This window comes from Protopterus annectens, chromosome 4.part0 (assembly GCF_019279795.1).
Source record: "Protopterus annectens isolate FY-2018-M chromosome 4.part0, PAN1.0, whole genome shotgun sequence".
In the NCBI taxonomy this organism is placed as follows: domain Eukaryota; kingdom Metazoa; phylum Chordata; order Ceratodontiformes; family Protopteridae; genus Protopterus; species Protopterus annectens.
In genome coordinates, this window is record NC_056733.1 from 933,212,201 (window position 1) to 933,225,794 (window position 13,594).

Here is a 13,594-nt window from a genome sequence, read left to right on the forward strand (position 1 = left end):
AAAGAATATGGGTCCCTTATTAAATATCATATTTACATTTTATACATCATTCACATCTATCTACATTTCACACTTCTTTTTCTTAATTTGCATAATTTTCTTTTTCTTTTTATTCATTTTCTGATCCCCACCCTTTTTCCATAATCAAAATCTTGTTTTTTTTAAATATCTCTGCCAATATCCATTTCCCATTAAATTTTATTTCTTTCAATCTTTCATTCCATATAGTCCATATTATATAAAATATCTTTCTATTTTTTAACAAATTCCTTTCTTTTATTACAATAATAAACATATTCCAACATATCCATACTAATATCCTTCATTTATTTTGTAGCTTCCAGGACATTCTGCTCACACGATTTTCCCCATAACGTTGTTACCCTTTCACATTTTAGAAAAACACGTTCTCTTGTATTAACTTCTCTAAAATAACTGCATATTCTTTCTTCTATTATTTTATATGGCATATTCACTTTCACTGGTAGTTTTTTATTGATAATCTCCACAGAAAATCTCATTCCACATATTTCTTACACCATTCAAATCTGTAACTTTTTCTCCCTCCAACTTTTCCCTGGGAAAACATAGTAATATTTACTGATTATAGTTAAATGCCATTCTTTCATATCATGTTTTATATCATCTGTCTTTATTTTGCATAACTGCTTTTCCCAGTTAGGGTATGCCACAGCGGATCACCGGTTCGCAGATTCATTGGCAGTGGAGTTTTTATGGTGTTGAGTTGCCAGCCCAGTGCCCAACAACACACACACACACACACACACACACACACACACACACACACACACACACACACACACACACACACACACACACACACAGAGTCTATATTAGAACATCGAAGTTTCAAAACTTCGAATGTTCTAATATCGACCCCTATTCAGCGAAAGCTGAAAATATCGAAGCAACAGAAAACCAAATTTTTTCCTAGGGAAAGAATTTGGTTGTCCGTTTCTGTTGCTTCGGTATTTTCAGCACTGTGGTCGAAAGTTACGGATTGGGTTCAGGTAAGTGTGCGATTGAGTGCGGGTTAGGTTAGTTAGGGTTAGGGTGCGGGTTAGGTATGTGTGTGATTGTGTGGATGTGAGGGTTAAGGCGGGTTAGGTGAGTTAGGGTTATGGCACGGGTGAGGTGAGTATGCGATTGTGTGGACTTGAAGGTTAGGGTGGGGTAGGTGAGTTAGGGTTAGGGCGCGGGTGAGGTGAGTGTGCGATAGTGACGGACCTTAGGGTAGGGTTTGGGTTAAAGTAAGTGGATAGTTAGTGGTGTGTGTATCGTTTAGTGTAGGTGTAGGTGTAAGATTTTAGGTGTATGTGTGTGGATTGCTATTTGTTTGGTGTGCTTGGGTTGTGTGTATGTGTTTTGGAACAGCAACTTTTTTCCCTAGGAATGTTCAATGTATGTTCAATGTTTTCAGCTTTAGCTGAATAGGGGTCGATATTAGAACATTCAAAATTTTAAAACTTTGATGTTCTAATAAAGACCCATGCACACACACACACACACACACACACACACACACACACACACACACACACACACACACACACACACACACACCTACTCCGTGTTTAAAACTCATTCAACCACAAGAAGACATACAGATGATGCACAGAAGGCACTCCAGCTGAAAATCCAACTGAAGAACGTCTTGCTGTGAGGCGACAACGCTAAAAGCTGCACCACTGAGGCTGACCCTTTTCTCCCCTTTTTAACAATTGCTCCTGAAAAATCACAAGAAGTCTTATTTGCTTGTTTAAGCTGAGGAGAGAGTGTTTCCAGTTTAGGGCACACTCTCTCTTACTTTTGGACATAATTTCTTCCTTTTATTGTAAAGCTTGTTAATTTCAGTTGTCCACCAGACAGATTTGGTCTTCTTTAAAGACCTTGTTTTGGTCCTATCAGGTAAGGCTGCATCAATGACGTTATACAGGTATTTGTAAAATGTATTGGTGTAGGACTTGCCATAGTTGCCATTTAAATCTGAGGGAGGAGGTACAGTGAAGCTATTTATACCATCCCTTAGAAGGATATAATTTTCTTTGGAGATGTTTTTGATATATCCGCTGCTGGGGGTGGGGGTCTGGTGTAATAGTTACTTTGAATGAGACTGATTTGTGGTCAGATCTGACAATGGAAGACCTCACAATGGGCGTGCCACAGTGGCCCCCATATTGGTAAGCACCAGATCCAAGATGATGTCACCCCTAGTTGAGTTAATGAACTCGAGGAACCTTTGTGCAAGTGCGTTTGAGCATGAGTAATGGACCCAGCCAATGAATGGGTAGTTAAAATCACCCAGAACCATGGTGTTCATATGCATCTTGATGGATTCCAATAGAGCTAAGTAGGCAGAGTGGGTGTCTTGATTCATAGAGGGGATCCTGTAGCTGGCAATGACTTGAATAGGTGTCCTATCAACAGTTAATTGCACCTGACATCTCTCCAGGGAATCATTCTGTTTAATCAATCTGGAGGTGTACTTATCTTTAATGAATACTGATACACCACCTTCTTTAGTTTTCATGTCCTCCATTCGTGGTCTGGACATGTGGTAGGAGATGTAGCCTGGTATGGCTGGGGTGGTCTAAACATGTAGTAGGAGGTATAACCTGGTGTGACTGGGGTGCTCTCCACAGCCTTGAACCAGGTCTCCATGACTGCACAGATGTCAGTGTCTTCCAAGGGGAGGACTGCTTCCAGTGAGTGCAGTTTCATGCTAAGACTCCTAGCATTTAGCAGCATAACCTTGATGTTTTTTTTGTTGAAATTTTTATGTCGGGAAATTTGTCCTTGTCGCATTGCCTAAAAAAGACCCTATGGGGTGGCAAGAGGCTTTGCCACTAGCTGAAATCCCAGGGGTGGCAGATGAAGATCATCTCTGGCAAAGCATTAAGGTCTATCCATCATGTCATCCGAAGCTGATAGAAACTGCATCCCCTTAGAACAACACCATAAACTAACTAATTATTGAAGTCAATGATTTTTTATTTATATTGTGGTTTCATCCTGGGCAAGGATAATGTGCTGCTCAAGGCTAGGGACATTTAATTAATTTATTTAATTAACATTTGTTAACTGGGTTGGTCCAAATGAGCTAAAGCCCATTTTCAGTGGACACTCAAGGAGAAAAGCTCCAAAAATACAGAAAGAGGAAGAAGTATACAGTATATAAAAATAAAGTAAAAATAAACAAAGGAGACAAAAAGAGAGAAATAACAAAATGTAACAGGTTACAAATCTGAGGAAAAAAATTATAAAAATATTTATGCTACATACAATGCACCTACAAATGAGATATAACTTTATACATGTTATATTACATAAGAAATTGGGGTAAGTTGTCTAAGCCATAACATAGCGAAGTTGTTTGCATGTAGAAAAATTAATAGCAGTAGAGCAAGAAATTATGAGCAGAAGGAGGAGGTGAGGGTTTACATGGGGTCCTGACAACGGCATTTCCAAGAGTTAGAGCACTTTTTAGTTCTTTTTTGAAACTACTGTAGTATGTAATGCTTCTTATGTTGAGTGGGAGTTTGTTCCTGTCTGTGACACATAATTAGAGAGCTCAGTCCTGTCTCTCTTCATGAAATCCAGGGAGGTATATCTCAGGTTGTTCACACCAACATGTACTATGACCGAATCATAACAGTACTTGTTGAGAGACTTGAGTGGCTATGTGATCTGATGAATCCTGGCATCAGAAAGACAACTGACCATGACTTTTTCCTTGTCCAGCCAGGTGAGGGGGACATCTGTGTGTCTCCTGTGACTAAGATATTTGGAGTGGATGCGCATTGCCTTATGGGCTTTGATGGCGAGACACTTGTGCTAGTGTCATTATGTGTATTGTGTGTTTTGGGTGTTATGGTTGGTTTAGTATGTATGTGTTTTGGAGGTCTCTGATGTTTAGGTAGATTTTTTGAGAGTAGCTTCGTATATCTTGGTCTATGTGTATGCTGTTTGATATGAGTAGGAATTGTGGTAGGTGGGCTGACAACCTGCTCTGTATTGCTGTCTGTTGGGTGAGAGAGCTGTGATTCCAGATCCCTAACATGGGCGCATCTCTCACAAATGGTACAAGAATGATTTAGAAGTAGGGGGTTGTCAATGTACATGAGGATGTCAACTAGGCTGGTAAGAGAAAAGAAGGGAAACTGACAGTTCATGGTTCTAGGAATAATCTAGGTCTGGCTATAACAGTTGAAGAGGGAATACAGCAGGGGAAGGTATTAGTAGGTTTAGGTGTGAATAGCTCTAATTTAGGTAATATTTGCAAGGCTAGAGAGCAGGCATCTGTAACCAGCAATCTCTCTGAGCAGTAGTGCATGATGCTGCGCGATATGCAAACAGGTGCAAACAAGCCCAAATCAGTTCAAACACATGCTTTTTAAAGCAGAAAAACAGGAAACAGCCAAAGTTTAAATTATCCAATCTAAATGCCCTAAACAGAGCCCTGTAAAATAACTCTAGCTAGATCTGTGTTAGCTGTACCTTCCTGCCACAAGGGCACAGTAGGGCTTCTCCAGACAAAAGATTAACTGTTTTAAAAGCTCTAAAGGTCACAAACAGTACTAGATTCAGAAAAATCCTGAACCTAGTCTATGCTAGTGTTTTTCCAGTGCAGCAAACAAGTAAAATGAACAAAGCAAGCAGATGCACAGTAATTACAATTGTAAGAAGAATTCAATTAGCAGACAATTTAAAAATGCAGTAAAATACAGTTGCACAGTTTAAACAGACAGATATGCAGCAAATATTGTTTTAGTTAATCAGAAAATGCAGAAAACAGTTGAAAATAAGCACTTATCATTTCATAGGTTCATAGGTTCATACTAGGCTATCTGCCCTGGGGCATTTATAAGCCTAGCCCGATTGTGTTTGGCTTACGCCACCCCTTGATTTGAGTATACTGTGCCCTTTTTAAAATTTAGTTTACTGTGCCTTTGTAGTCTCTCAGCAGGTATTTGGAAAACAGTAGAGCAAGGGCAGAAAGCATAACTCAGTGTAATCCCAATCCACCTTGTTTTACTGGAAGAATCAGCTTATCTCACTTGACTGTTGCCATCCTCCCCTCCCAGATAAAGTCATTCAGCTCTTTATTAATTGCTATCCACAACTTCTCCTCTGGTGGATAAAAATATGCCTGACCTGTATATAAGACTAATGGGACTAAAAACAGTTTAACTGCTTGTATCTTACTATCCATATCCATATAACAAAGCTTACATTTTCTCAGTTTTTGTATTTTTTTGTTTAGTCTCTTCCCACATATCCTTAGCTGCCACCACAGAGTAATTTTTAATCCATATTCCTAAGTGCTTCATTTTATCATGTCCCCATAAATATGGATATTGCTGAATCAGTTCATATGTGGGTACATAATTTACCACTATTGCCTTTGTTTTAGCTTCATCAATTTTTGTGTCCCGAAAAGATCTGAAACTGTCTCAAAATGTTCCACAACACTGTAATGCCCCTTTCTGGTTTTGTCAGGTATAAAATAATATCATCTGCAAATAGAGCTAGCTTTTCCTGACTACCATACCAATTATATCCTTGAATTTCTGAGTGCCTTATTTTCTTTACCGATGCTTCTAAATATAGGTTCATAAGTGTTTACTAAGCTAATGACCACAAGGGCCTTTTTAAGCCTAGCCATGCATCCCAAATCTCTGACAAGTTCTGATACCCTTGATAAATGTAAGCAGGGGCCTGGGAGATTAACCATTTACAGGTTACCTGTTTGCATTAGAGACAGAGGTGCCAAACCAGGGATGAATTTACAGCTTTTCATATAATGCAAATAAAAGGGGGGAAAGAAGACACACCTGCCTGGTTCATCTGCTCAAGAAGAAATTATTAGAGAGGACCCCACCCACTATTTTTCCTGCAAATCCCTTATATATCCTCCTAATCAACCTTATCATTTTTTCAGGGAATGCAAATGCTTCCATTGCCCTGCTCATAAAGTCCCAGTTTACTCTGTCAACAGCTTTCTCTGCACCAAAACCCACCACCAACAAATGTATTTTCTTAAATTCTGCTTCCGCCTGGATCATCAATGTTCTGTTAATGTTTTCAAATGTTTGTCTCCCCCCCACAAAGCCACACTGATCCTTATCTATCCATTTTTGCATTCCTTTTGTCATTCTGTTAGCCATTATAGACATGAACATTTTATAATCATGGTTTAGTATTGAAACAGGTTTATAGGTTCATAGGTGTTTACTAGGCTAACGACCACAAGGGCCTTTTTAAGCCTAGCCATGCACCCCAAATCTCTGGCAAGTTCTGATACCCTTGATAAGTGTAAGCATGGGACTGGGAGATGAACCATTTACAGGTTACCTGTTTGTATCAGAGACATAAGTGAATGTCCGGTTTCCCATCCAATTGTCCAAGTTGCACTTAAATTGGATTAGGGAGAAGCTCTACTTTACATGGATGGGGAGCCTGTTCCATAGACGGGGTAGTCGCTGGGATGCATAACTACCTCTCCAGCAGGTTCTATTTATATGACAGGCAAGGTTTAAGCTTTTAGAACAGGTAATTCTGGTACTGTTTGTTTTGTGGATATGGAAGAAGTCTATCAGAGTGGGTTATGACAATGTCCTGTATGCTAGGCATAGATCTCCCCTCAAAAGCCAGTAGGAGACAGAATACAGGGATAAGGCCTTGAGGCAGTCTGCACAGGACATATTACTTAAGCCCTGTATTCTTTTAGTCAGAAACCTCTGCAGACATTCCAGTTGTTGGATATGCCTGGTTAGGTACATACCAAAGGGGGCACTGTACTCAATGACTGGTCTGATGAATGATGAATACAGTGGAACACTGACTTCCTTGGACTTAGATGCCATACCTTTGTTTATAAGTTGCACAACATAGAATGATTTCCTCACCACTGTAGACATGCAATGATCAAAGGCAATATTACTATCTGTGTGTGTCCCTAAGTCCCTGACTACTGGGTCAACTCTAAGGGGTGTGTTGTCAATATGATAGTTACCAGGAATGGATGACTTCCCAAAGGGATACTATTATTCATTTCTTGGCATTTAGTTTTAGTCCATGGCTCTGATACCAGTTGTTTGTCTGTGTCAGCCCCTCCTGGAGAACATTTGTGTCAGTCTGAGATTCAATGAATGAGCCCGTATGAAGCTGGATCTGTTGGGTATTTACCCTCTTTAGGTATTACAGCCACCTCCTCTTATAATATTGTTAAGTAAAACCTTCCAGATCTTTATTAGTTTTTTCCCTCCTAGCTTTCACACTTCTACAGGAATAAAGTTCCCCATTGCCTTGGCCAAATTTTAGGACAAATGTGACCTCGGGTCTCCCATGAAAAGAGACCACTCTCCATCCTCACAATCATGAGCCCAGTTATATCCAAATGCCACATAGAAATCCAGTACTGCCAGGGCTCCAGCCATAAGAGGTAGACTGAAGACATAAAGCAGTTGAAAAACTTAACCAACGTCATCTCAGGTTACAGTACATGTGTAGTTCCCTGCATATGCAAGGCCCAGATTAGTTGTCACATACAATATTTGTTTTAGTCTATGACACTATATATCTGTGAAGCACAAAGTGAATTTTCACTACTAAGATGATTGTGCATGTTTTCCAGTGGCTTATCTGCAACTTAATACACACTGCACCATCCAGTGTGTCAACCAGTGGCAGCCAAAAATCCAAACACGTAATAAATGTCCACCAGCAATTTTTAATTCATAAAACAGCAGTAAAAACGGTTAGCGCTTTTGTGGCCACAAACACCACTTCCTCAGACCTTCACAAAAACCAGTGCATTGCCATTCCATTTTATATTAATGCTTTCTAGGTAATAACCTATCAGTGCACTCAATCAATAAACCATACTAGCTAACTAGTTTAACCCCTTACTCTCTATTACATATTATAAACCATACCACATTCATAATACATGAGGAAGCTGTCTTTACAAATATATAAATACTACCACAATACTTTGTAGTGTCAAAATGTCATTACACCAAGATACAGTAAGTATAAAACATATGTACTTAATCACTTAAACAACTAAATGACATTGTTATAAAAATGCAGAAGACAGTCTACAGAGATTATTATTTAAACAGACTCCTATTTCTGAGGATGGGGCGTATTGGGATACGATCATTTAACCCATTACCTCGGTCTGCCCTCAGTCTAATTATCCAACGTGTTTCAGATGTTTCCATTTTATTCCTGATATCACTGCCCCTTTCATTACCATACACTTGTTCTATTACTGTAAACTTAAAATTATGATTGTAATCTGTATGTACTACATGTTTCTCCAATGCATTGGTGGTGGTCCCCTTCGTTATATGCAGGAGATGCTCCCTGATCTTGAACCTGAGCTTTCTATTTGCCTTCCCTACATAAAATGAGGGGCATGCCATGCATCTGGCCAGATAAACAACATTCTCACTATTGCAATCGGCTAACACTTGGAATATGAATCTCTGCAGTGTATCTGGATGTATAAAGATGTTGTTATTCAATATATATGCACTGGCTGCATCCATTGCACGAATAAGTCCCCCCTTTCCTTTCCTCTGTCTTTTCTGAAACCTTGCCATTTATTGGATAGCATAACATCTGCCTCAACATTCTCTTATTCTTAAATTGGAATCTAGGTCCATCTCCTACTATACTTTTTAGTTCTTCATCTTGGGTCAAAATGGGCCAAAACATCTTCACTGTTTCAGTTATTAGGTCCATGTTACTACAGTAATGTTCCTGGTATCCGTAGTGTTTCATTATTCACTGTTTCAGTTATTAGGTCCATGTTACTACAATAATGTACCTGGTATTCATAGTGTTTCATTATTCACTGTTTCAGTTATTAGGTCCGTGTTACTACAATAATGTTCCTGGTATCCGTAGTGTTTCATTATTCACTGTTTCAGTTATTAGGTCCGTGTTACTACAATAATGTTCCGGTATCCGTAGTGTTTCATTATTCACTGTTTCAGTTATTAGGTCCGTGTTACTACAATAATGTACCTGGTATCCGTAGTGTTTCATTATTCACTGTTTCAGTTATTAGGTCCGTGTTACTACAATAATGTACCTGGTATCCGTAGTGTTTCATTATTCACTGTTTCAGTTATTAGGTCCGTGTTACTACAATAATGTACCTGGTATCCGTAGTGTTTCATTATTCACTGTTTCAGTTATTAGGTCTGTGTTACTACAATAATGTTCCTGGTATCCGTAGTGTTTCATTATTCACTGTTTCAGTTATTAGGTCCGTGTTACTACAATAATGTTCCTGGTATCCGTAGTGTTTCATTATTCACTGTTTCAGTTATTAGGTCCATGTTACTACAATAATGTTCCTGGTATCCGTAGTGTTTCATTATTCACTGTTTCAGTTATTAGGTCCATGTTACTACAATAATGTACCTGGTATCCGTAGTGTTTCATTATTCACTGTTTCAGTTATTAGGTCCATGTTACTACAATAATGTTCCGGTATCCGTAGTGTTTCATTATTCACTGTTTCAGTTATTAGGTCCGTGTTACTACAATAATGTTCCGGTATCCGTAGTGTTTCATTATTCACTGTTTCAGTTATTAGGTCCGTGTTACTACAATAATGTTCCTGGTATCCGTAGTGTTTCATTATTCACTGTTTCAGTTATTAGGTCCGTGTTACTACAATAATGTTCCGGTATCCGTAGTGTTTCATTATTCACTGTTTCAGTTATTAGGTCCGTGTTACTACAATAATGTTCCTGGTATCCGTAGTGTTTCATTATTCACTGTTTCAGTTATTAGGTCCATGTTACTACAATAATGTACCTGGTATCCGTAGTGTTTCATTATTCACTGTTTCAGTTATTAGGTCCGTGTTACTACAATAATGTTCCTGGTATCCGTAGTGTTTCATTATTCACTGTTTCAGTTATTAGGTCCGTGTTACTACAATAATGTTCCTGGTATCCGTAGTGTTTCATTATTCACTGTTTCAGTTATTAGGTCCGTGTTACTACAATAATGTTCCTGGTATCCGTAGTGTTTCATTATTCACTGTTTCAGTTATTAGGTCCATGTTACTACAATAATGTTCCGGTATCCGTAGTGTTTCATTATTCACTGTTTCAGTTATTAGGTCCGTGTTACTACAATAATGTTCCTGGTATCCGTAGTGTTTCATTATTCACTGTTTCAGTTATTAGGTCCGTGTTACTACAATAATGTTCCTGGTATCCGTAGTGTTTCATTATTCACTGTTTCAGTTATTAGGTCCGTGTTACTACAATAATGTTCCTGGTATCCGTAGTGTTTCATTATTCACTGTTTCAGTTATTAGGTCCATGTTACTACAATAATGTACCTGGTATCCGTAGTGTTTCATTATTCACTGTTTCAGTTATTAGGTCCGTGTTACTACAATAATGTTCCTGGTATCCGTAGTGTTTCATTATTCACTGTTTCAGTTATTAGGTCCGTGTTACTACAATAATGTTCCTGGTATCCGTAGTGTTTCATTATTCACTGTTTCAGTTATTAGGTCCGTGTTACTACAATAATGTTCCTGGTATCCGTAGTGTTTCATTATTCACTGTTTCAGTTATTAGGTCCGTGTTACTACAATAATGTTCCTGGTATCCGTAGTGTTTCATTATTCACTGTTTCAGTTATTAGGTCCGTGTTACTACAATAATGTTCCTGGTATCCGTAGTGTTTCATTATTCACTGTTTCAGTTATTAGGTCCATGTTACTACAATAATGTTCCTGGTATCCGTAGTGTTTCATTATTCACTGTTTCAGTTATTAGGTCCGTGTTACTACAATAATGTTCCTGGTATCCGTAGTGTTTCATTATTCACTGTTTCAGTTATTAGGTCCATGTTACTACAATAATGTTCCTGGTATCCGTAGTGTTTCATTATTCACTGTTTCAGTTATTAGGTCCATGTTACTACAATAATGTTCCTGGTATCCGTAGTGTTTCATTATTCACTGTTTCAGTTATTAGGTCCATGTTACTACAATAATGTTCCTGGTATCCGTAGTGTTTCATTATTCACTGTTTCAGTTATTAGGTCCGTGTTACTACAATAATGTTCCTGGTATCCGTAGTGTTTCATTATTCACTGTTTCAGTTATTAGGTCCGTGTTACTACAATAATGTTCCTGGTATCCGTAGTGTTTCATTATTCACTGTTTCAGTTATTAGGTCCGTGTTACTACAATAATGTTCCGGTATCCGTAGTGTTTCATTATTCACTGTTTCAGTTATTAGGTCCGTGTTACTACAATAATGTTCCTGGTATCCGTAGTGTTTCATTATTCACTGTTTCAGTTATTAGGTCCATGTTACTACAATAATGTTCCTGGTATCCGTAGTGTTTCATTATTCACTGTTTCAGTTATTAGGTCCGTGTTACTACAATAATGTTCCTGGTATCCGTAGTGTTTCATTATTCACTGTTTCAGTTATTAGGTCCGTGTTACTACAATAATGTTCCTGGTATCCGTAGTGTTTCATTATTCACTGTTTCAGTTATTAGGTCCGTGTTACTACAATAATGTTCCTGGTATCCGTAGTGTTTCATTATTCACTGTTTCAGTTATTAGGTCCATGTTACTACAATAATGTTCCTGGTATCCGTAGTGTTTCATTATTCACTGTTTCAGTTATTAGGTCCGTGTTACTACAATAATGTTCCTGGTATCCGTAGTGTTTCATTATTCACTGTTTCAGTTATTAGGTCCATGTTACTACAATAATGTTCCTGGTATCCGTAGTGTTTCATTATTCACTGTTTCAGTTATTAGGTCCATGTTACTACAATAATGTTCCTGGTATCCGTAGTGTTTCATTATTCACTGTTTCAGTTATTAGGTCCGTGTTACTACAATAATGTTCCTGGTATCCGTAGTGTTTCATTATTCACTGTTTCAGTTATTAGGTCCGTGTTACTACAATAATGTTCCTGGTATCCGTAGTGTTTCATTATTCACTGTTTCAGTTATTAGGTCCGTGTTACTACAATAATGTTCCTGGTATCCGTAGTGTTTCATTATTCACTGTTTCAGTTATTAGGTCCATGTTACTACAATAATGTTCCTGGTATCCGTAGTGTTTCATTATTCACTGTTTCAGTTATTAGGTCCGTGTTACTACAATAATGTTCCTGGTATCCGTAGTGTTTCATTATTCACTGTTTCAGTTATTAGGTCCGTGTTACTACAATAATGTTCCTGGTATCCGTAGTGTTTCATTATTCACTGTTTCAGTTATTAGGTCCGTGTTACTACAATAATGTTCCGGTATCCGTAGTGTTTCATTATTCACTGTTTCAGTTATTAGGTCCGTGTTACTACAATAATGTTCCTGGTATCCGTAGTGTTTCATTATTCACTGTTTCAGTTATTAGGTCCGTGTTACTACAATAATGTTCCTGGTATCCGTAGTGTTTCATTATTCACTGTTTCAGTTATTAGGTCCGTGTTACTACAATAATGTTCCTGGTATCCGTAGTGTTTCATTATTCACTGTTTCAGTTATTAGGTCCGTGTTACTACAATAATGTTCCTGGTATCCGTAGTGTTTCATTATTCACTGTTTCAGTTATTAGGTCCGTGTTACTACAATAATGTTCCTGGTATCCGTAGTGTTTCATTATTCACTGTTTCAGTTATTAGGTCCATGTTACTACAATAATGTTCCGGTATCCGTAGTGTTTCATTATTCACTGTTTCAGTTATTAGGTCCGTGTTACTACAATAATGTTCCTGGTATCCGTAGTGTTTCATTATTCACTGTTTCAGTTATTAGGTCCGTGTTACTACAATAATGTTCCTGGTATCCGTAGTGTTTCATTATTCACTGTTTCAGTTATTAGGTCCGTGTTACTACAATAATGTTCCTGGTATCCGTAGTGTTTCATTATTCACTGTTTCAGTTATTAGGTCCGTGTTACTACAATAATGTTCCTGGTATCCGTAGTGTTTCATTATTCACTGTTTCAGTTATTAGGTCCGTGTTACTACAATAATGTTCCTGGTATCCGTAGTGTTTCATTATTCACTGTTTCAGTTATTAGGTCCGTGTTACTACAATAATGTTCCTGGTATCCGTAGTGTTTCATTATTCACTGTTTCAGTTATTAGGTCCATGTTACTACAATAATGTACCTGGTATCCGTAGTGTTTCATTATTCACTGTTTCAGTTATTAGGTCCGTGTTACTACAATAATGTTCCTGGTATCCGTAGTGTTTCATTATTCACTGTTTCAGTTATTAGGTCCGTGTTACTACAATAATGTTCCTGGTATCCGTAGTGTTTCATTATTCACTGTTTCAGTTATTAGGTCCGTGTTACTACAATAATGTTCCTGGTATCCGTAGTGTTTCATTATTCACTGTTTCAGTTATTAGGTCCGTGTTACTACAATAATGTTCCAGTATCCGTAGTGTTTCATTATTCACTGTTTCAGTTATTAGGTCCGTGTTACTACAATAATGTTCCTGGTATCCGTAGTGTTTCATTATTCACTGTTTCAGTTATTAGGTCCTTTTTT